Source organism: Pipistrellus kuhlii, unplaced genomic scaffold (assembly GCF_014108245.1).
Source record: "Pipistrellus kuhlii isolate mPipKuh1 unplaced genomic scaffold, mPipKuh1.p scaffold_m20_p_7, whole genome shotgun sequence".
NCBI classification, from domain to species: domain Eukaryota; kingdom Metazoa; phylum Chordata; class Mammalia; order Chiroptera; family Vespertilionidae; genus Pipistrellus; species Pipistrellus kuhlii.
Window position 1 is genome coordinate 39,571,164 of NW_023425573.1, and position 25,801 is coordinate 39,596,964.

Here is a 25,801-nt window from a genome sequence, read left to right on the forward strand (position 1 = left end):
AATTTTCTGAGACTTAAAAAAAAAAAAAAAACACTGAAAAATCAGAACAGATGGAACATTATGAAGAGCATTGCAAAACAGACTACTTTTCAGAGTACTTAGGAGAAAAATAACGTGCTGAAAAAGACCTTGTCTTTTTTAAAAACTGAGTTGAGCAGAGACAAAGTATCAGATGTAGTAAATATTTGCTTTTCTTTGAAGGAATTGAAAACAATAAAAGCCCAGTCACATTAAATTGTCCTCAAGTTGGTCTGAAAGGCGGCACCGGTCCAAAAGATTTCCATCTGAAAAAAGTTTGTAGAATTCTTCTTAGCAATCAGATTGCTGTGTGGTTTGGGTCAAGCTTGAGAACGTTGATTAAAATGTTGCCTATTAACATTCACTCTCTCTTTTTCCTAACTGGAAAAACTGTCTTTTAGATGTTAGAAACTTAAATGTTACATGGTGTAAACTCTCCAAGAAGGACAGGGTAGCAGAGAAAATTTTAGATGTGGCAGCCATGTTTGGTGCTCACAGACTTTATCATCTCCACTTGCAGGTAGATGAGTGAGTATTAGAGCAGTTAGCTGTCTCTTTGCAACAGGTAAAGGGTGGGAGATGGTCTCTACAAGGGGTCGGGGGAGACTGTGGAGGGCTCCAGGGCCCTGGTTTCCAGCCCACCATGATTCATTCCTCATGGACTTGCTACCAAACCATTGAGACGGAGACAGCGTAAGGGAACGTGTTACAGCAGCCAGTGAAACAGACCAAAAAACTGTCAGTCCCAGGAAAAGACCTGGGGAGGAGGTTTGCAAATGCAGCAGCGAGGCTTTGCCAAGACAATACAGTTGGTTTGTTGGTTTTGCGTGTTTTTTTAGTGTCACACTTGACAAATCCTTCCTGAGTTTCTAAGGGAAGAGACAAATAATACCCAGCTTGTTATCAATAAAGGTAAGCAGGTGGTAAAGGGCTTAAATGCCATGTGAAGGACTTAAATACCAGAATAAACTATAGAGGGAACGTGGCAAACTCTCCTAAGGTAAGAAAGAAAAAAAAAAATAGAAAAAAAGAAGTGCAGTGAAAACAATAAAAGCATAATCTTCCTTGAAGGGAAGCGAGAGAACATTTCTTTGGCTGAAGATCCATTGTGAATCAAAGAGAGAGGGGGAAAAAATCACATTTGATAAAGGCCAAATGAAATGATAACCAACCTTCAGTACTAATGAGATTATCAAGAGGCCTTTAGATGAGTGATTTGGAGTGCTGGTCTTTTGACACCTGAAGCTGTTTACCAAGCTTAAAGAAATTGGCAAGTCTCCGAAAGGCTTTCAAAAGCACTTCATTATGATTCTCTTTGTTTCAGGAAAATCAAATAGATGCCTTAGATGAGGGGTGACTAAAACACATAAATGCAGTGTTGTAACAAATCCAAAGTGTTTGGAAACCATTGTATCTGTGCCTGAGTGTTTGGAATAGCAAGATTTTGCAAAAATGGGGATCTACAAGTGGATGGTCAATCCTGGCCACAAAAGGCTGCCTGCATGAAAATGGTTATCCTAGGAAGCCCACCCTCCACCTCTCTGAGCTCCAGAAATCAGCATGGTTTAATGATGTCACTTCCTCTAAGAGGGTGCAAGTGATATGTTGCTTTAATCATTTGACAAGCTTGCCTCCTCCAGGGACGGAGTGAAATCCATTCCAAATCTATTCCAGGACCTGGATCTGAGACCCGGAATCTCAAGAATCCTTGGGGGATTGGACCTGGGCTCTCTCCTGGGGGAGAACTTATTAAGGGAATTCTTTTTTTCTTCTTGACTAAAGAGATGCTCAGGAGGAAATGTTCTTTTTCTGCATTGGATGAATAGGTCATCTGTCTTCTGTCATATTCCACAAATATTTTTCTCAGTACCTACTATATTCCAGGCTGGGGATAAAGTAGCTAATGAGACACTCATGGAATTTACATTCTAGTGGAGGAATCCCAAAATAAACAAGTACACAAATAACTATTTGACTTGCGGATTGTAAATGAGCTCTGACGAAAATAAACAGGGTGTTGAGAGAGTGAATAAAAAATGTCTCTAAAGTGCTTATGAGTCCCTTTAGTTAGAGGATCAGGTTGCACAGAGCCGTGTTTGTATGGATAAGGAAGAGCTAGCCACATGGAAACAACAACAGGGAATGAGTGAATGTTTCAGGCAGAGGGAACAGCAAGTGCAAAAGCCATAAAGTAGAAGAAGAAAAAAAAAGGGGGTGATCTGATAAGTCAAGGGAAGAATGATAGAAGATGAGGCTGGAGAGTTAAGAAGTTAGGGTTTTATTCTGAGAGCTCTGGGAAACGATTGACGGCTTTCAAGCAGGAGAAAAATTTATATTTTAGTAGGATCACTTGGACCGTTATAAGGAAGCTGTATTGGAAGGGAACAAAAAGGAAGCAGTGAGAGCAGTAGGAGTTACAAGGTGGTGGAAATTTGTCCCAAGGATATCTATTTATCCCACTGAGAAGTGGGATCCACATCCCTTCCCCTTGAACTCTGGGGACTTCTACTATTAGAGTAACCATAGAAATGCCCCTGGGACTTCTGAACTTGGATCACAGAAGGCCCGTGCAGCTTCTGCCTTGTCTGCTGGGACATTGCTAGATCACCTCATTAGAAGTCCACCTACCCCAAGGCTGCCCTGCAGGGAAGGAGCCTGGGCCGCAAGAAGGGGCCATGTGTAAACGTTCCAGCCAATAGCCCCAGCCAAGGTCCCAGCGGACCACCAGCATCAACCATCAGATGTGGGAATGAAGATGTCTCCAGATAATCCCAGCCTCCCAATGGGACGTCACCCCCAGTCTTTGAGTCTTCCTGACGCTCCAAGGTATATTGGAGTAGAGCTATGTCATTCCTGCTGTCCTCTGTCCTAATTCGTGACCTATTAAGGCTTGAAGTGGTTTGTCACACAGCAATGGTAACTTGAACACTGGGTGAGGAGCATCTTTGAGGGGAAAAACGAAGAAATGCCAATGAAAGCTAAGGGCATACTGGTGAAACAATCAAGTAGATATACCAAGTAGTTAGCTAGCCATGTAAGCTTAAACAGAAAGCTGGGCTGGAGATACGCGAACTGGCTAACTGCATATGGATTCTAATTACTTCCCTGGGACTGGATGAGTTCACCTAGGACAGGAGGTGGGCAGAGAAGACCTCTTTTTTTTAAAAGATCAGCAGTTAGGAAAGAAGAGGAAGAATCAGAAAAGAAAATTGAGACAGAATGCCCAGAGAGACAAGGGAGAGAGAGAGAGAGAGAGAGAGAGAGAGAGAGAGAGAGAGAGAGAGAGAGAGAGAGAGAGAGAGAGAATGGTTTCTCTCACAAAAGCTGAGAGAAAATTATTTCTAGAACAAAGGGAGGGGTCAACTTAGTGGAAAACTACTGAGATCTAAAAAGATAAGAGAGAGAAAATGGTCATCAGGTTCTGCAGCAAAGAGATCACTTGTGACTTTGAAAAAGAGCGAGTTCAGAGGGAGTGGATGGGACAGAAACAAAATGGGGTTTTGATCTCTGAGAGAATGAAGAATAGTTTATTATTTCAGAGAAAGCTGGATCAGCATGCCATATGCAGCTAGCTTAAGTGCTTCTGAAACTGCACAATTTACCTGTCTAGAGAAACAGCATAATGTAGAAAACACCATCCATTTTTTGGCATCAGAACTGGGTTGAAATAGCTATGGGCAAATTATTTAAATACATTGAGTTTCAGTTTCTTTATCTGTGAAGTGAGGATAATGATCCTTCTTCAAAAGGGTTGTTATAACAGGAGATGATATATTAGCACAATACCAGGCATAAAGAAGTCTGCTCAATGCTCATTCGTTGAAAACTCACTTTCTGAGTGCCTGCTGTGTGCCAGCTCCTGTGCTGGGTGCCCGGGATACAGGGTGAAAGTCTCAGTCTGTGATCTCCAGAGAGCTAAGGGCTAGCGAGGAGATAGGTCTACAAACAGGTGCAGTACAAGATCATTGTGTCAGTAGCACTGTGAGGAAGGAGACGAAAATGTGAAGTGTGTCTGAGTGAGCGAAAAAAAGCTTTACAGAGGGAATAGCATGTCATCTGTGACTTGAAGGCATGGGGTGGATTTGTCAGGTAGACAAGCTGGGGGGGTATTCGGAGCCGAGAGAACATCATGTGCAAAGGCTCGGAGGTGGGACTCAACAGAGCCGGTTCTGGGACTGTAGACAGCAGCACGTTGCTGAAGTATAACCCGTGCAGAATAAGAGAGATGGCGGATAGGAGGTGGTGAGGGATGAGGCCAGGCTTAAGAAGGAGGAGGAGGATGAAGACCCTCATTTGGGGAAGTTTAGATTTTATCCTGAAGGAATAAGGAGCCATTGCAGTCAGTACTTGGCATAAGGCAGTGACAAAAGCATTCTTATGTGTGGAAGATGGACTGAGAGTTTCCCTAGCTTTGTAAAATGCCTTTACATTAAAAAAAAATATATATATATATTATTGATTTTTTTACAGAGAGGAAGAGAGAGGGACAGAGAGTTAGAAACATCAATGAGAGAGAATCATCGATCAGCTGCCTCTTGCACACCCCCTACTGGGGATGTGCCCACAATCAAGGTACATGCCCTTGACCAGAATCGAACCTGGTTCCTTTCAGTCCGCAGGCTGACGTTCTACCCACTGAGCCAAACCGGTTTCGGCTGGCCTTTGCATTTAAAAAGAAATGGTGCCTTTGACTAATGCTGGACGTGTGCCATAAATTGTTTTTCCATTTGTGACAGTGGAGTATTCTCATTCTCCTGAACAGAGCAACTCATGGACCAATTAGAATAGAGAATCCAGAAAGGGACTATACCAGAAAAAAGACAATTAGCTTTCTATTCTTTGTATAAGAATGATGTCAATCCCATAAAAAGCAGTGAATAAAGAATATGTAGCAAAGATAAACAAATAAAAGTAGGGGAAAAGTATTAAAGAGATGTAATAAATTTAATATTGATATGCTGACTTATCTAAATTTTATGATAGTTGTGGTGTTTGTGATTTTATAAATTTGTGAGTTGATATGCTTTCTTTTTGTTCTAAATTCATTTTTGTTCCTACTTTTGCATCACTGGTTTTACATTCTTTTTTTTGAAACTGTTCTTTTTTTTTTTAAAGGTTGTTTTGTTGATTTCAGAGAAGAAGGGAGAGGGAAACAGAGATAGATACATAAATGATGAGAGAGAATCATTGATTGGCTACCTCCTGCATGCCCCACACTGGGGATCGAGCCTGCAACCAGAGTGTGTACCCTGTCCAGGAATCCGGCCTCCTGGTTCATAGGTCGACGCTCAGCCACTGAGCCAGGCCAGCTGGGCTATGTTCTTCTTCTTAAAGAAGATCTTAAAAATTGAATATGCTTTAGAGCCCACAAAACCTATATAAACCATTGAAAGCTGCACTGTGCTTTATTGGTTTCCCTAGGCCTGCCTACAACTTTGTAGGCAGTCTTATTAAACTCTTCTCTAGTTTTCAGTTTAAGCATGCCAGCTGTTTCTAGAACCACGCCTGATACAATATTCACGTTAGCTAGACTCTTTGTCCATCACTTATACATTATATTCTTTTGTATGTATGAAGAAATTCTCACTTTTAGTTTCCATAAATGTAAAATAAAATAATAAATTTCTGTTGTTTAAGCCACTCAATCAATGGCAGTTTGTTACGGCAGCCTAACCTGACTAAGACAGTAGATATTTCAGGCTGTGTAGGCCATACAGTCTTTGTCACAGCTGTTCAGTTCTGCCCTGGTACCATGAAACCAGCTATAGACAATACGGAAACAAGTGAGCATTTTATTTCTGGATGCTGAAAGTTGAATTTCATGCAATTTTCATGGATCATTATTTTTTGTGTTTATCTATTTATTTATTTGTCCAGCTATTTAAAAATGTAGCCATTATTCTTAGCTTGCAGGCTGCACAAAACGAAGTGTCAGGTCACATTTGCTGACCTCTGCAAAAACATTCCTTTGTGCTCAAACCACCTACTGTTGCTTTCTGATTTGCAACTAAAAATCCTGACTAATACATTTTAGTCCGTGCCTGTTTCAAGAGCAGCTGATTCTTAAGCTTCTAAGATAGACAAACACCCATCCTGCTTTTCTTCAACTGCCAGAGAGGAATTTTCTACGTAAACCCCCATGGGTCACCTGCTGCAATTTTTAGCAGCTCCTTGCGCTGTGTGTTTTATTCTCGAGTCTTCTCCTGAGGATGGATTTTAAATAGTTTTTGTTTTTTTTTCTTTGCCCATAGATTACCCTGCTCTGGAGAGCTCCTGCTCACCTGAGTGAGCTATTTGTTTTGTTGTCACCTGAACCGCGTGACTGTGGATAGACACAGCTCAGCAGCCATAGCCATAGCTCAGCCTTCCTCCAGCTGACAGGAAAGATATGTGAAGTGAGACACACAGAGATGGCCGTAAAATAAAGCCGGCAGCAAGATGAAAGCAGGTCATTCCCTGGACTCATTTGTAAGGTAGATTTAGGAAACTACCACACCACTCTGGAAGCTCGAGCTGACCAAAGGCGTTGACATTTAGAGTCTGCCCCTTTCATTCCAGGCACTTCCCTACAAGACCCGGACTCTGTCTGCCTTTTCAAATGGCGTAACTTGCCTAATAAAAATATGACTCTTAGCAATAACAATGGATGGCAACGATATTTAGTCAATCCAAAACTGTATAAAAATGCACTGGGCAATAGGGTGGACACAGTTGGCAATTCTCCTTGTCCTTTACTGATAGTATCACCTGGTTTTATCCTGCCCTGAGAAGCGTCTCATCAGCCTGCGGTGATTTGGTTTGTCAGGGGAACACTGAGGAAGCAGAGGCTTAGAAAAAAGGAGGCCTCGCTCTGCCTTCCCCTCAGTCACGTCTGGAGTTTATAGAATTCCTGCCTGCGCTAGGGTCTCCCTCTACCTTTGAATATTAGGCCTCCAGTTTTACTTTTGAAGTTATAATAACCTATAATAATAATAATAAAAAAGGTAATATGCTAATTAGACTGGATTGACCGGATATCTTCTGGACATCCTATGTCCTTCCAGAGAAAGCCAGGGCCTGCCCTGGGGGAAGCAGCTCAAGGTCACAGTTCTGGCTGCCTGTGGCCAGCCAGTGGAGGAAAGCCTGGATCCCAGGTGCGGGGGCTGAGGCAGAGGTGGTTAGGGGCATTAGGCAGGTATGCAGAGTGGTTAGGGGAGTTCAGGCAGGCAGGCAGAGGCAGTTAGGGGCATCAGGCAGGCAGGTAGAGTGGTCAGGGGAGTTCAGGCAGGCATGCAGGCCAGAGGTTAGGAGCCAGTAGTCCCAGATTGTGAGAGGATGCAGGCCAGGCTGAGGGAACCCCTCCCCCCATGCACAAATTTTGTGCACCGAGCCTCTAGTTAAGTCATAAGAAGAGAAAGCAAATCTGCGTTTAGGGGTGGAGGGAACTGGAAGAAGGTACTTAAGAACAAGAGAAAAAGTCTACTTCCCAAAGAAGACAGTGGTAAGTTATGTTGATGGCATGTACCCTTGATCTGAGGGGATAAGAAGGGCACTTTACCTCTGTGGTCTTCCTCCCCAAAAGCACAATCCCAGTCTGATCATGAGAAAACATCAGACACATCTCATGTGAGGAACATTCTACAAAATACCAGACCAGTACTTCCCTAAAGGTCATCAAAACAAGGAAAGCTGAGGAATGGTGAGAGCCAAAGAGAGCCCAAGGAGACGTGACAGTTCAATATTATGTGGTGTCCTGGATGGGACCCTTGAACAGAAAGGACATTAGGGGCAAACTGAGGAAATGGGAATAAATTATGGACTTTGATTTTTAAGACTATATCAATATTAGTTCATTGATTGCAACAAATGTACTAATGTAAAATGTGAGGGAAAACTGACATGGGTATATGGGAACTCTGTACCAAACAATAATTCTGCAAACCTAAAACTGTTTAAAAAGAAAAAGCTTAGCCCGGCCGGTATGGCTCAGAGGCTGTGCATCAACCTATGAACCAGGAGGTCCTTGGTTAGATTCCTAATTCTTGTTAGGGGCACCAGGTTGTGGGCTCGATCCCCAGTAGGGGGCCTCTAAGAGGCAGCCAATCAATGATTCTCCTCTCATCATTGATGTTTCTATCTCTCTCTTCCTCTCTGAATTTAAATTTTGTTAACGTTTATTCAAAGGAAATAACTAGACCTTTTGTTAGACTTATTCCCAGCCTTCCCACTCCCCCAGACAGAGACAGCAATCGCTGTCTGCACTGAGCTCAATCTGCAGTGCGTTATCTGAGGCTGGGTAATAGAAGATGCAAATGATCAGCCAGACATTTTTTAACTGAATGTAGGCAAAAACCGGAATTAAAGCAGTGTGCATAAAAGAATGACTTCCCTAAGCATTTTGTTATTTGTCAGTGTGAATAGACCATAATCTGTGAGAAACTCCAAGATGGAATCCGACCTTTTATTTTTTAACAAAACAGATTAACTCAGTGGTTGCCTGCAGTAACTACAATCATTGCCTATAGACAGCACCTCTTCCAAATTAGGGGACATTCCTTGAAGTTCTCATTAAATTCACATTGCTGTTTTGGGGTGGATATCCTGGGAACTATGATTGTTCAAGTTGCTCTTTACAGAGTTGAGTTCTTCTATGAAGCTGAAGCATTGTGTAGACACCGACGTGTATTCTGCGGAGTAGGTTTGCTATTCAGTACAAATATCTCCTTTGGGAATTGCGCTATAGATAGCCTCTCTGATTACTGCGCCTTGGCTGTGTTTTTAGCAGTAATCTTTCCCCTTAAGATAACCGTACAGAGGTCATTCTTAAACGGAGAGGACTGGTGATTGATTATCTTGTCCCTGCCCTTCACCATCGGTCACAGTGGAAGCTGGCCATAGGAGAAGGAGGAGCCTCTGGGTTTGCTTTTTTTTTTTTTTTTTTTTTTTTTTTTTTTTTTTTTTGCTGTAACACAAGTGAGGGACTTGGAAGCCCTTTCTGCTGCCTCCAGGTCCTGTTTGCAGAGCCTGGGGCCGCCTTGACGGAAGCAGCTGCCGTGTCATTTTAATGCCGGCCTTGACCTTTCTGCTCTTCCTGTGATTTGAGTTATGATTCTGCACCTTTCTCCCCGCCTTTCTTTGCTTTCACTGTACAGATTTATTAAAGAAAGAAGAGAACGGTCTAGGACTGGATTTCAGCATTCTCAGCTTTGCCATTATATCACTCTGTTCCTTGGGCAGAGCACTTTGGCTTTCTGCGCCTCAGGTTCCTAAGCTATAAAATTGGATTCGTAATATGTACCCCCATTATTTTAATATTACTCTGAGGATCAATGGTCATAACAGATGAAACCTTTTTTTTAAAGTTTAAAATGCTAGACACCATTATATTTAAATACTAAAAAGTACTCAAAATATCAAAGCGCCCATGAAGCTCCTGAAAACGGCAGTTTACTTGTGACCAAGGTGTCAGAGCTACCATTTGGTCACCAGTTTCACACAGCAGAAACTAATTCTGGCTGATTTAAGAAAACACTACAACAACGATGTATCTATATATCAAGGGGAGCATGAGAGAAAGACATTTTTTGGAACACTATTGAGTAACTCCTATAAATATCAGGCTTGACAATGGGTAAGAATAAGGAAGTACCAGTAGCTAGGACCATGACCAAAACTATGTACCAACACTGATGTTGCTGCTGATGCCACCTACCCCATCCCCACCACTGCAAAAACAAACAAACAAAACATTCTTTGCAATATGCAGTCGACCATTAAGCAGTATGGGCTCTAGGGGCACTCTCCCACCCCATGCAGTCAAAGATCCACATATTACTTTTATTTATATATACATATAATTTATACAATTATATATATATATATATATATATATATATATATATATATATATATATATATAATTGATTTTTTTTACAGAGAGGAAGAGAGAGGGATAGAGAGTTAGAAACATGATCAGCTGCCTCCTGCACACCCCCGACTGGGAATGTGCCCACAACCAAGGTACATGCCCCTGACCGGAATTGAACCTGGGACCCTTCTGTCCACAGGCCGATGCTCTATCCACTGAACCAAACCGGTTTCGGCCACATATTACTTTTGACTCTCAAAAAAACTTACATAGCCTATTGTTGCCTTACCAATAACATAACATTGATGAACATATTTTATATTTTATATACATTGTATATGGTATTCTTACAATAAAGTAAGCTAGAGAAAAGAAAGTGTTATTAAGGAAATCATAAGCAAGGGAAAATACATTTACAGTATTTATTGAAAAAATTTCACATGTAAATGAACCCACACAGTTCCAACCCGTATTTTTCAAGAGTCAATTTTATATTTCTTTGAATCACTTATTCAAAGTCTAAAATAGATATTTCTCATTGGCTCTGCTCACACTGTGTGACCCAACCTTCCTTTAAGGAACCTGGGAAATGAGAATCAAACATCTTCAGCTTTGAAAGTGAGAAGTAGTCACTATCTCCCACGAAGGCTCGTAAAGTAGCGTTCATTTCACAAACATGGGAAAGAGGTCCAGAGGCTGATATGATTTTGGAGAGTTCGTGGTAATTTCAGATTAATTTAAGGGGAATTAAATTAGGAATACATTTGGTTTGGGCTTGGTGGGATAAATGTATGTGGTCAGTAGTCATTTATGTGAATAGCTAAGTTATTGCTGGCCACCCCAGCCTTCAATTGGCCAACTTACTCGCCGCTGTGACCCACAAGTGCAGGGCCATTGATGGTACACTGGTTAATATGAGGATGGTCAATTAAAAAAAATATTTAAGATTAGTCACTGCAGAACATAACTTGAAAGGCCCACACATAACTTGAAATATTACAGCCCATACATGAGATAAGATAACATGCCTAGAAATTTATATGACTTATCAATAATGAGTTAGGAAACTGAAAGAAGCAGCTTTTCTAACTTATCAATAATATAAAACATGTTGATCAACCACGCTGGAGAAAAAAATGGAGTTTTCACTACAAGAAATGATCTTAGCCGGGACCGGTTTGGCTCAATGGATAGAGCGTTGGCTTGGGGACTGAAGGGCCCCGGGTTCGATTCCGGTAGGGGGCATGTACCTTGGTTGCGGGCATATCCCCGGTAGGGGGTGTGCAGGAGGCAGCTGATCGATGACTCTCTCTCATCGATGTTTCTGACTCTCTATCTCTCTCCTTTCCTCTCTGTACAAAAATCAATAAAATATATTAAAAAAAAAAAAAAGAAAAAGAAATGATCTTATAAATTACTGTCATAAGAAAGAGGAAATCAGCCCAAATTGTGTAAGCTTCAGGCCCACATAAACCTAGAGTTGCAGTCTTTGGAACACAGATGCATTGAGGCCCATCTCAGTCTTCCAAGTGCTTACAGTTTAATAGGTCAGACAGACAAAAAACCAACAACAAGCAGTTCAACATAGTGTTAACAAATGCAACAATATGAAATCAACTGATCATTTAGAGGGAAATGGATCTTGTAGACTGGCTAGTTTATAAGCAAGACAAATTTATTTCTCACAGTTCTGGAGGCTGGGGTCAAGATCAGGGTGCCAACATGTTTGGGTTCTGATGAAGACCCTCTTCTGGGTTGCACACTGCTGACTTCTCATAGTATCCTCACAGGTTACAAATAGAATGCTCTAGTCATCTTCTTTAAGGGCACTAATCCCACTCATGAGGGCAGCACCCTTTTGACCTGATTACCTCCCAAAGACCTGACCTCCTAATGGTATCACATTGCAGGTTATGATTTTAACATGAATTTTGGGGGAGACAAAAACATTTAATCCATGTGTAGTTTTTCTGACACCAAACATGTAGTTCCTTTCAACGGGTAACTTGTTCCCAAACCAATTCTACAATTCCCCCACACCAGCTGAGTGTTTTACAATTCCATTCAGTTTTGACACCCAGAGTTTTGCAGACCCCATAGGCTAAGAGCTCAGTCCAGCCAGAGTGTCCCCACTTCAGATGCCATTTGCAAGTCCCAGGTCCTCAGACTGCATGCACTCTGACTTGGCTATATTGAACAAACTCAAAAGGAGTCTGGAGGCTTTGCTAGAAAAAAAATAACAAAGATTTATCCGAGGGTCTTAAGTTTGCAAACAGAAACACAATTAGGCAATACCCAGTGTGTGTGTGTGTGTGTGAGTGTGTGTGTTAATGTATTTTTATTGATTTCAGAGAGGAAGGGAGAGGGAAAGAGAGATAGAAACATCAATGATGAGAGAAAAGCACTGATTGGCTGCCTCCTCCATGCTCCTTACTGGGGACAGAGCCCGCAGTCCAGGCATGTGCCCTTGGCTGGAGTCTGCTTCCCTGCCTCCCCTTCTCCCATTTTGTAGTTCTCTGGACCAATGGAGACAAACTGCTCACTTCATGCAGGGTTAAATGGAGTTCATTTGTGTCACCTACATTGTCTTCTTTAATCTTGAGGAGAGCCCAAATGAGTCAACACAAGATGTGCCTCTGGGATATACAGATTGTTTTGAGCTAAAGGCAACTTTAGCCTCAGGCTCAAAAGAAACTCTGCCCTCCCCCACTTAACTACTTTGTAGAATTTGACTTAGAAGCCTTGTGCATAAGAGATTATCAAAGATAACTTCTGTCAGTGTACTGTAAGAAACATCTAAACCTGCAGAGAATCATTATGAGTTTATTTGAGCCAAACTGATAACAATTGCCCAGCAGCAAAATCTCCAACAGATTGAGAAAAGGCTCCAGAAAATGAAGTTCTACTGCTTATTTTATACATTAAAACCAAAGGAGGAAACATGGGGGTGGGTAAAATCCATTAGTGGTAGTTTAGGGAGGTGGGGGTAAGCAACACAAGGGGGAGGAGAGGGATCTCTGGGATTGGATAAAAAGTAAAACAGATAGACACAGACTTTCACATTGGTGGGTAATGATAGTTAACAGTTACAGCATGTAGAGACGGTGTTTGGGCAAGAAGATAACAGGGTTTCTGTAGTCTCCTGGTAGGAGATTGTGCCTTGAGGGTTCTTGGGGGGGGGGGGGGGGGGGAGAGGATTACTCTGAGATTCCAAAGGTATGTTATCATAGATGTAAAAGACAATAGTCAGGTTCACTTAGGGTAAAGATGGACCTTTATAGAAGAAGATACCAGCTTAGGACGTGACTACCCACCACGACTCATTTTTAGTTAGGAATTTTTATCTTGAGACCATCCTATATAGATAACTTTTATCTTGAGACCATCCCCGAACTTGTCAGGCTTAGTATGTGAGCTCTTTTTCACCCACAAACCTATCTGTTGGGTAAGGCAAGCTTCTATTTACTAAAGATCTGCTCTTCTTATCATCCTGCAATGACCTTTAGAAGCCCCAAGGTCAGGATGCCTCATTCCTGTGTCAGGCTGTCTTACATACCCAGGTTCCCTTTCTTTTTCTTTTTTTATAGATTTCATTTTAGTTTTTAATTTAATTAAATCTTTTATAATCCTCACCTGAGGATATTTTTCCATTGATTTTTACAGAGAGTAGACGGGAGAAGGTGAGAGAAACACTGATGTGAGAGAGACACATCAATTGGTTGCCTCCTACATGCCTCCAACCAGGGCTGGGACCTGCACCAGAGGTATGTGCCCTTGACCAGAATCAAACCTGGGGACTTTCAGTCTGCAAGCCAATGCTCTATCCACTGAGCCAAACCGGCTAGGGCCTCATGTTCCCTATCTATCTCTGAACCTCTCATGCATGTGGCATCTCTGACTCTCTCATGTATGTGGGTTCCCATACATATGTATGTATAAATTTGGTTATTTTCTCTTATTAATCTGTCTCATGTCTATTTGATTATTAGACCAACCAGAAAGAACCTGAGGGTAAAGGAATGTTTATCCCTCCCCACAATCATTTTTAACATTATAAAGGATACAACTCAGGAACAGCCAAATATAAGAGAGGCATAGGAAAATACACTGGAGGTGGGATGAGGGTTGGTGCAGAGCTTCCATGCCCTTGTCAACATAAGATATATTCAAACCTGCCTTGCTGGCATGGCTCAGTGGTTGAGTGTTGACCTATGAACCAGGAGGTTATAGTTTAATTCCTGATCAGGGCACACGCCCAGGTGGCGGGCTCAATCCCCAGTGTGAGGTGTGCAGAAGGCAGCCAATCAATGATTCTCTCTCATCGCTGATGTTTCTATCTCTCTCTCCCTCTCCCTTCCTCTCTAAAATAAAATAAAAATATATTTAAAAAATAAATATTCAAACTTGTAGATAATTTTTGTGAGTTTATTTGAGCCAAACCGCAATTGCTGGGAAGCAAAATCTCAACGGATTGAGATAATGCTTCAGAAAATGGCAGTTCTTGCCCTAACCGGCTTGGATCTGTGAACTGAAGGGTCTCGGGTTTGATTCTGGTCAAGGGCACTTGCCTGGGTTGCAGGCTCGGTCCCCAGTAGAGGACATGCAGGAGGCAGCTGATCAATGAGTCTCAGCATTGATGTTTCTCTCTCCCTCCCATTTCCTCTCTAAAATTAACAAAAACATATTTTAAAAAAAAGGGGAAAAAAAGAGTGATGATAAAAAAAGAAAATGGCAATTCTGCGTCCTACTTGCACCATACATCACAAACAAAATAGATTAGGAAGCGACTGAGGAGGTGACTCAGCTATGAACCCAGCAAGCAGAACCATTAAAAGGTCAGGCCAACCCACCAGGAGTCAAAATATCATCTCAGCAGCATCATCTCATCACCTGATAACTAAGAATAATAGCTAATGTCTACAGACCTCCAGGCCTGCATGTAGCTGCATTTCTCACACCAACGCCCTTCCCACCTATGCCCTAGCCTTGAAAAAAAACCTGTTTCCCTAAATACTTACCTTGCAGGAGCCTTTGAGCGTAGTCTCACCTACCATTGCAGTGTGTGTGTGGGGGGGTGATGGGGAGGGGGGAGCGGGGAGCTGCCAAAGCCTGCAAAAGTCTGGGAACTGGGAACAAAAAATGTGCCCTATGTAAGAGGAAACCCTGCTGCAATCAGCACTCAGCTTTCGGGACCAATTCCCCTGAGCCACAGCAACGCGGCTGCTCCGGCAATAAAATGCATTTTCTGAATCTTCTGAGTTCCTGGTTGTATGTCTTCCTGCCGCCTAGAAATTTTGCCATAACACCAAGGGGAAATCAGTTTCAACTGATATCGGTGTTATTAATAGCACCATTGTTGAACATAGAAACCAAATGAGATGTGTAGACTACCTATACCTATAATTTCATCATGGTATAACTTCTTTTTAAATGGTTCTATTCTGGTAAGAAGTGTTTAAAATGTTTCAACTAAACTAAAAGTTTCTTAGAAGGTGCAGGTTGGCCAGAGCAGATTGCTACAGGTTTTAGCAACAAAGTCACTTAAGCTCATTGAGAAGTGAAGGTAGACTGGCTTGTTTGTTAACTGAGTTAACTGAGTGAATTATTAACTTGGTTGCTAGAGTAAAAAAATTTTTCTGATTGAAAGGCTGCAATGAAGTGAGTCAAAGACATTGGATGGTAGTAGGGGAAAAAAAAGGAAGAGAACGAAGGGGTTTAGAACACACCACCCAAAAATGTGCCACTTTGCATGTGGATTATTTTGAGCTGAAGGTCATGAAGACGCAGCAGAATCAGGAAAAGCTCTTTACTACCCCCCTTAACTGCCTAAAAGAAAGTATTTGTAGGGGGAACCTATATTTATAAAGGAAATTCCCACTAGGAAGGGTGCTTGGATTAGGAAGAGTTGCTACAGGAGATAACTTTTTTTTTTTTTTTTTTTTTTTTTTTTTACCTGAGAGACATATCTGCATAACAAGGCATCTTTTATTTATCACACACTTCCTCCTCTCACCCTCCCCTATCTTGCTTCCCCCACCTAGAAACCTCAAACCCCTATCTCTTTCCTTAGCTCAGGATGGTATAAATCTCAATTGTGTGGCTTCCTGTGAGTCTTATCTATTGTATATGTGGCTCCCGTGCACACAGATGTAATTAAAATTGTTTCCCACCCCCCTCCCTGCTGTTAACCTACTGTTAATGAAAAAAAACATTGAAACCTGTAAAGAATTTTTGTGAGTTTATTTGAGCCAAACTGTCAACATATGCCGGGAGGCAGAATCTCAACGTATTGAGATAATGGTCCGAAGAATGGCGGCTTACATTTCTATATTTATACATTGCAATCATAGGAAAGGGATGTAGGTGAGTTACATGAAATTCATCGGTGATAGATTAGGGAGGTGGGACCGAACGAAGCGGGGGAAACCTCTGGGATAGGGTAAAAGGTTAAATGATGGACATGGGCTTCTTTTACAGAGATGGATACAGGATACTCTAACGTAACAATTGACAATTAACTTGATAACAATAATAATGAGGGAATGTCTCGAGGCCATTTGTTGCGCCCTGAGTGGACGGGGTAAAAAGGAAGTTACAAGTTACCCAGACAGTCTCACAGATATGTTATCTTAGAGGCAGGAAGGCAAATGGGCTCAGTAAAGATCTAAGTTGATCTTTGTCAGGTGAAATATTGGTCTAGGATAGGGGTGTCGAACTCAATCAGAGAAGGGGCCAAAATCTAAAATCCAGCCTAAATCGCGGGCCGAATGGTTTACTGAACAGTCATAAACTGTCATTGTGATGGAAACGCAGCGGAGTGCAGTGATGACAGCGCGGTGCGGGCCACATTGCAAGGCCTGGCGGGACGGATTTGGCCCGCGGGCCATGTGTTTGACACATGTGGTCTAGGACATGACTACCCACTCTAACCTGTTTGTAGTTAGATATTTAATTTTCAAACCATCTTTTGTAGTTATTTTAGGTCTCTGAGTTTGCAAGATTGCCACGCAGGCCTTCCCTGAGCTTGTCAGGTTAGCATGTGGCTCTCTTCTTTCACACTATTTTATGTCCGTTTAATTCTTAGACCAGCCACAGGACCTAGAAGGGTAGAACAGAAATTTTTTCCTTCGCGAGAAGAACATGACTTTTTTTTCTGAACAGGAAGAAGATAAAGCAAAGAAAAGAGATATTAGAGAAAATTTGATGCCATTAAATACATGGAAGTCATGCTATTCAAAATTCTGAATTAACATACACAAAAGGAGAATCCTTATAATGCCTACTATGAATTTTAAAAAGTGATTTATTCATAGTATGCCATAGGTCTAAAAACTTTAACAAGTCTGAAAAATAGAAGAGAAAAAAATTAAGATGTTGTTAAGGACTGGCTGTTAATGACATAGTTAAGAACAAAAGTATTTATCCAAACCTGTCTAACTACCTTTAAGGTTTACTTGACTTTGTATAGATTTTGTTTACACATTTGTAATCAGTGTTGTAGCTCAGCAAAATGGTGAAGAATATAGCCTTTAAAGACAGACAAGACTGGATTCTAATTAAGACTGGAAAGTTAAATTCTCCGAATCTCAACTTCTTCCTTTGCAAAAGCAGAATAATAATTGATACTGGCTTACTAAGAAGTTAAATAATGGAAAGCCTTGACAATGTCTGGTGAGTCATGATACCCAAAGAAGAATTGGTGTATGCTTGAGCCTTTGAACAAGTAACCATTATCAAGCAGCTCTCCATAAGACTGTCAGAGTATAGCTGCCTCTTTGTCCCATGAAGTGCCATGGAATCATAGAAAGTCTAGAGGTCCCCTCGTTCATTCTACCCATCCATGAATGCATCTGCTCCACAATATCCATTACCTGCACCTGAACATGTCTTTCTTTGGAGAAATCACTACTTTGTATGGTCCCTATCTTGTTTTAGAATGGGTCTATTGGGAAATTTTACCTTACATTCAGCCAGAATCTGCCCTTCACGTCTACTCTTAGGCCTTTGTTCTGCTACAGTCTCCTCCTTATTTCAAGTCCGTGAATGGGCCCTGTCCCCGCTGCCCTAGGCCTTCCCTTTCCCAGGCTCTTTTCCCCAGCCCCTCTTCTGCATTTTGGGGTCCATGAATAGGAGAAAAAGCCTCGTGGGGTGCATCCTTTTAAGCATAGCAACTTGAAGAGAGGATCTTTTGCAAATTTTTGTTTAGGGTCAGGATAGAGGGCATATTTTAAGCTGGCACAATGACTGTTCACATTATCAATCATTTGCTACATAATAAAATCAGAACAGAGCTTCTCTCTCCTCTGAGAAACTGTCAACGAAAGAGGGTGGAGATTCCTCTTGCCACTGACGTAGCCATCATTATAGAAATCAAAGAATGTTGGGATCATCAACTAAGCAGAGCCTAATCAGGAGCATAGGAAAATAGAGCAGAAATCGGTTATTTGGTTACTCTGAGAGTGAGAATATACTTGATGTGAGACACATTCTCTCTCTCTCTCTCTCTCTCTCTCTCTCTCTCTCTCTCTCTCTCTCTCTCTCTCTGCCCCCCTACCCTTACTCTCTTTGTTTTATGCATGCAGAAAGTATCTTTTGGAAGACAAAAGAATCAAGAATTAGAGCACATGAGGGTTTGGGTTTTCACATAATTTAACCTTGTCTTCCTTTATAGCCCTCTGGTGGTTGTATTTTCCAGGGTCTGATTTTAATAAAAATAGCTACCATTTATCAACCACTTACTATGAAAAATGGAATTGTTCCAAGCAATTGAGCATATTAACTCACTCAATCCTCAAAGCAACCATTGGGGAAAAGACTATTATTATCATGAGTTTATAGATGAAATAAATAGGGAAGGGATGGTAAAGTACCCTGCACAAACACGCATAGCTAATAAGGAGCCAAATGAAACTTCAGTCTCAGGCTGACCATGACACAGAATTCTCTTCCTCCTTAAAAGAGAATGGGTTGTTTTTTCCCCAAGTTCTAACCTAAAAGAGTTACCAAATAATAGATATATCATTTGCGATTATCTTCTCCCATTCAGTATGTTGTCTTTTTGTTTTGTTGATGATTTTCTTCACTGTACAAAACTTTTTAGTTTGATGTGGTCCCTTTTGTTTATTTTTGTTGTTGCTGCCCTTGCCTAAGGAGACATATCCAAAAAGACATTACTAAGAGCAATGTCAAAGAGTTTGCTCCCTATGTTTTCTTTTAGGAGTTTTATGGTTTCAGGTCTTACATTTAAGTCTTTATTCATTTTAAATTTATTTTTGTATATGGTGTAAGAAAATGGTTCAATTTTTTTTCTTGTGTCTGTCCAGTTTTCCCAGCACCACTTATGGAAGAAACTGGCTTTACCCCATTGTATATCTTTCCCTCCTTTCTCATGGATTAATTGACCATATAAGTAAGGATTTATTTTTGAGCTCTATATCTGTATCTATATCTATTTCTACATATCTCCTTTATTCTGATACCATACTGCTTTCATTATTGTAGCTTTGTAGTACTGTTTGAAATCAGGGAGCATGATACCTCCCACTTTCTTCTTTCTCAAGATTGCTGTGGCTATTTAGAGTATTTTGCGGTTCCATATAAATTTTACAATTACTAGTTGTTATAGTTCTGAGAATAACATTGGTATTTTAATAGGGATTGCACTGAGTCTGTACATTGCTTTAGGCAGTAAGGACATCTTAACAATATGTATTTTTTTTCATCTTAACAATAATAATATTTTGTCCAACTGGGAGGAAACAATCACTGCACTTTTTTGAAGTCCCAACCTTGCTGTATGAGGGGACGATGCCTGGAGATGATGCAGCCATGTTTCAACCATGATGAGGCAAGTGAAGGTACAAAAACCAAATCTCTAGGTTTGGGAACATGAAACAGGCTAGAGTCTTTGATGACACTGTTGAGCTCTTAAATTAACCAATCTGGAAATCACTCTATTCTGGAATTCCTATGAGGAAAATGAAATTCTTTACTGTCTAAGCCACTTTCAGTTGGGTTTTCTGTAATATACAGCCAAGAGCATTAGAATTAAAACCAAAGACCTTACTTCTCATCAGCTTTCCATCAGGAAATAGCATATTGCCCTGGAAAAATCAGACCCTTTTACCTTATGAAGAAATAAGTGGGAATATTAGGGGCAATAAAATTAGCTAGAGCACCACTAACCTCAGAATCACCCAATATTAGTGGTCAACTACCACACACTATCTGATGTCTTCACAGATTTAGATCCCATCCATGTAAGGCAATTGTGTCTCTCTTTACAAGTGAATACAGCCACAGACCAAAAAAAAAATATTAAAAATCCACCTTGTCACAGCAATGTCATTTGCCAGAAAGATCGCCACAGACATTTGAAATCCATTATAGCCTTCACAGCCCACATGGGCATCTCTGATTTGGAATGCCATCTGCTGAGCTCTTCCAAAACTGTACTCGACAGGTAATTCTTTCTGTGAGGAATACATTCAACTGACATGCAACTATTTGGTTTCTCTCAACAGGAATGAAAGGGTCATATATACCCCACATTGATATCTTCCTTTTATGGTTTTTTCTGTACTACACAATTTAGCCCTTACGTATATGTATTCTGATTCTTTAATTTTTACCTTTTAAAATGTCTCTTCTTATTATAAAGATTACAATTTCCTAAGAGGCAACACAGTAGGGAAAATATGCTCTCTGGTCTCAGAATCATGGTTTAACGTCTTGGTTCTCCCGCTTACTATCATTTTAACTTTGGGCAAGTTATTTAACTTCTGAGTCTCAGCCCATCCTCTACACAATGTGGACAATTGCATGTTCTTTCTCAGTGGCATCATTCACTTTTATGAAACCTTTTAATCTAGAAGTTATCACATTTAAATTGCACTGATCTTAAGTCACATAGTGATTTTAGGTGGAAGGGAATATTCTTCTTTGATTCTCAATGCTAAGTTCTTAGTGGAAAGCAGTTGGCTCTTCATTTCTTCTTCATGAATTCACAGAAGAGTAAAGAGGATTCTGGACTGTTCCAATTCATCAATATTGACAATAGAGTTGACTGAGAACCTCTTCCCACTATAAACACATAGAAATGCTGGGTAAAATATTACTGAGTCATTTTTAAATGGAATAAGTAAATAAAAAATGTAAGAGAAATAAAACAATTCTGAAAATGAAGCCAAAACTTCAAAGCCAGAGTAATAAGATCTAGAAATTGCCATTTGCTCAGGTTAAGACCAGGATATTGGCCCTGGGTTATGGGTGCCCTGTGGCTCCCATTTTTCCTTAGAATTGAAATCCCCAGCCTATCAGGGTCAGTGAAAGTGGTCCTGCCCTCTGGCAGAACAGAAGTGCTACCGTTTCAAAAAAGGATGGCACCATAAAGGAAAGGTGAGTTCTAGGGTGGCCAGAACTAAACACAAAATTCAGGATTCTCAGAGAAACCCAGCTCTCCTGGCATTGGCTGAATAAATGAATGAAAGCCAGAAAAGCTCTGATCTCGGGCCAAGCATGAGACTCTGGGTTAATGAAGACAGAGAAGTAACCATCATCCTGCACAAGACCAGTATTGAGATGTGATGCCATGTGGTATGGATCAGACTAATACTGCGAGCAAACTAATTAGATTTCCAATTTTTTCTTTTTGAAGTTTGACAGGATGGATCCCCCCCCCCCCCCCCCCCCCAAGAATGCCCCTGAGAGTCTTGGGCAATTATGTGGGAAGTCCTTACAGGAGAGATTCTGGAAAAGAAGATGTGAGAACTTCAGTAAATTATTGGAAAAATGAAAGATATAAGACCATATTGTTTTTTAAGCTGGAAAAGTGTGTCTTACAGATAACATATATGCCTTGTCAACTCAAGAACATGAGTGAAATTTCCTTAAGTTCCCAAGTGGATCTAATGCCCATATCAGGTGTCCATTTCTGGTCTATGCAGCCAGGACCCCAGGAGGAGGGAGATCAAAAAGCAGGGATGAATAGGCAGACATTGACAGAAAGGTCAATGTTGACATAATTTGACACAAGAAAATAGATAGGCATTTTTTCTTAGGAGAACACAGATTTTGAGCCAGAAAAATAGAAGTTTAAATGCTGGAGCAGTCATCTATGATCTGAATCACCTCAGGAAAATTCATCTATCTGAGCCTCAACTCCCCAATTGGTAAACTGGGTATAATAATATCAATCAAATATAAGAGTTGTGAATATTAAATAAGAAAAAGCTATAAAATGCCTCATACAGTTCTTGGCACATAGCCTATTCTCAGGAAAAGTCATTGAGTCAATGATATTTCTAACTCTATTAACAAGTGTTAGGTGTTCTTCTAAAGAGCTTCACATTCTCCATGATTTTGGTCTCTGAGGTCTGTAAATGGGTTGAGATTCTTTGGGAAAAAGTACTAGCATATTGGGAAGAAATTTTATTTGTATTCTGTTTCTGGCTTAATTACTAAGTCATAAAGGTTAGACCAGGGAGAACTGTAATATTTTTCTGGCTGTTTGTCCTAACAGAATGGGTGCATTAATCAGATCTCTTATAGTTGTAAATAAAAGAAATCCAACAGCTTAAAACAAAACAAAACAAAAGGAATTTGCTTCTTCATGTAAATTAAAAAGTGCAGTGTATGGTGGTTTATTTGGATCCAGGTACACAAAAGATGAAGCCAGGGATCTCTTGTTCTGCTTTCTTCTGTATTGTCAACAAGCTTTCCTAAAATGGTAGCAAAGCTTCCAAACAACAACTCCAGGCTTACATTCCATCCATTGGAAGGAAAGTACCTCTTTCTTAATAATTCCAGTGCAAAACTGGAGGAAAACTCTCATTGGCTCAATTGGGTGGCATGCTTATCTCCAAACCAATCATGAGGGCAGGAGATTCAGCATTGTGATGGACCAGGTTTGGGTCATGTATTCATCACTAGGCCTGGGGATCAGTGTGGGGGCCAGCTCTACCTAAAGCACATGGATAATGGTAGTGAGCCTCAAAGTATTATGGGGACATTTTTACTAAAAGAAATAGGATGGGAATGTGTTACTGGAAAGAAAAACAGACAAACAGTTGTGAGAGGGAAATTAAAGCAAAATGACTACCCTCATTTTTTGCTGCTCTAAAATAATTATACATCTACCTCATGGTGGCCACTGAAATACATTTGGTAATCTTATTTTAAAGAAATTATGTAAATCTGACTAATAATGTATTCTTGGATGACGAAGATGAAGTCACCCACATGAAGATTAATTTATCAGAAGCTGCAAATAAATTACTTTATGTAAGGGCAGTTTTACTTTTATCTGGATGAGTTTTATGTGCCTGACCACTGCCCTGACCAACTCATCCTATAACAAAGGAAATTGCCATCTGTCCCTTTGCTTGTATAAAATATTTCTGGAGGTGGCTTGCCAACTTCAGCCAGAATTACAGAACTAATGAGTTTTTAGCTACCATATGCACAGAGTATAATAATAGCAGGCTCTAGGCAAATGTTGTCTACTTGCTTCTGGGAGTGCTTTCCCTCCATGATAGGAGCAGATGCCCAAGGCTCTATTAGGAATTCTGTTTTCTTCATAAATCTGTACAGTAACATGGAGTCCTCATATTCTAGTGAAGTGATTTTTATATGGAAAACATGACCCTTGTTAACCCCTTTCTCTTCAGTTTTCAACTTCTGTTATATAGAGACTGGCCCTTATTATGTCAGATATAAGTACCAGGTGCCTTTTAGAAAATGTGGCCAGTTTGAGCTCTTATAGGTCTTTTGCTCTTTTGATGCCTTACTGATTTATGTGAAAGAAAACAAGATTTAATTTCCTAATACTTCTTGCTCTTTTATATTAAAATGATTAGATATACCTAGCCCAGTGCTTTGTGCCTAATTATTCCAACAGTCAGAATAGGTTAGATTATGTGGTTGTAACAAATGAACCCACATTTCAATTTCTCACTCTCGCTGCACATTCTACCATTTTCTATAGATGACCATGCAATTGGCTTCCTTGAGGTTCTAGTATGTGGGATGCCACAACTGTAAATTTGTAAATATTCACCTGAGACTATAGGGGTTGGGTTGGTGAGTATCTTAAAAGTTTGTAAGTTAGAATATGTTTTCAAAATATATTTTTATTGATTTCAATGAGGAAGGGAGAGGGAGATAGAGCCATCAGTGATGAGAGAGAATCATTGATCAGCTGACTCCTGTTCACCCCCTATTTGGGGACTGAGCTCACAACCCAGGCATGTGCCCTGACTGGGAATCGAACTGTGACTTCCTGGTTCATAGATCGATACTCAACCACTGAGCATGCTGGCCAGGTTAGGGTGCTTTAAAAACAAAACAAAACAACAAAAAATAGTACCAGAAAGCCTGACTCTGTCCACTGACAGTGCCTAGAAGTAACTAAAGCCCAGTAGCAGTGAACACACCTGGTGCCCAGATTTTGGTTTTTAAATTTCATTTCTCAATCATGAAAGAAGTCAGGACTTCTTGGAGAAATGGCTGATTCTGGATTTGGGACAGAGAAAGATCATTTCAGAAAATAGGGAAGCATTAAGAATATGTGTATCCACTGAACCACTGATGGACATTTGGATTGTTTCCACTTCCTGGCTATTGTCAATTAGAATGTATGAGAGCAGCTGCCACAGCAGCACAAAGAGCCAGACCCAAAAAGAGGGGCTGTCATGGGGTTTCCTATGTCGGGTGACGATAGGAGGACCAGCACCAGTTCGTCTTCATCTTCATCTTCATCCTCCAGCCAGCAAACTGAGAAAGAAACAAACACCCCCAAGAACAGAGGGAATGAGTAAGAGGATTCAGAAGGAACCGGCAGATTCTGCTTTAGCTCCTCCAGCTAACTGCAGCGCTAGTCCCAAAGGCGATAACATCTATGAATGAAGATCAACCATCCTAGAGCTGCCAGCATCTGTGTACGAGGGCGGTGTATTCTTCCTTGATATCACTTTTTCACCAGAACACCCCTTCAGGCTTCCAAAGGTTCCATTTCAGACAAGAATCTGTCACTGGAATAACAGTCAAGGAGTTATTGGCTTGGACATACTGAACAATAATTGGAGTCCAGCACCAAGCATTTCTACAGTCCTCCTTTCTACCTGCTCACTTACTACAGTCTGTAATCCTGCCGACCCCTGGATGAGAAGCATCGCCAGTCAGTCAGTATATGACCATCAGAGCAGAACAGGACAGAATGGCCTGACAGTGGACCAAGAGACACACTATATAAATTGGTTTTCACAATTCTTACATTATTTGTCTTACAGAGAGATTTTGAAGGAGTGAGGGAGGGTGGGAGTTGGTGTTTCTGTAACAGACATTATTCAGTCTTATTTCCCAAGATTTTGTTGTAACTTAAGGTATGTTGCTGCAGTAGACAGAATTGGTATTACCAACACTTAAAATTGTCATTAGTTCTGCTATATAAGTTGAAATGTAGCACAGAGAATAGACCTTTAGATTCAGTTGCTTTCAGTCTGTAAATTTAAAAACAGCTTAATTTTGTACAGGTTGCACACATGGCCTTTTATATGAAGCCCTTCCAAACTACATACTTTTTTGCTTTAAAAAAAAATTGAAACTTGTTTTCCCTTCTTGGAAAGGAATAATGATATTTAACCATTTTTAGAGACTGTCATCTCATATATAGTAATTGGACATGTTTCTATAAGATCATACAGGAAATGAGTCATCATGCATTTTATTTTATATGACAGTCTGCTTTATGGTGAGAAGATTAGAGGTTTGATTCAGGGCCTGTGAAAACCTGTAGTAAAATACCTGAAGCTGTTAGCTCTAATGCATGGAATAGGAGCTGCTCAGCGGATTGGTTATATGATGCGGACTACTTAAGTCTACGTTTGTTACTGTGCTAATAAACAATATTAAACCAATAAAAAAGAATGTATGAATATC

General features: G+C 40.6%; 1 pseudogene; it reads left to right on the plus strand.

Annotated features, from left to right (window-relative positions):
* The first annotated feature begins 24,567 nt into the window (after nucleotides 1-24,567).
* On the plus strand, nucleotides 24,568-25,115 carry LOC118709284 (annotated as a pseudogene).
* The last annotated feature ends 686 nt before the right edge of the window (nucleotides 25,116-25,801 follow it).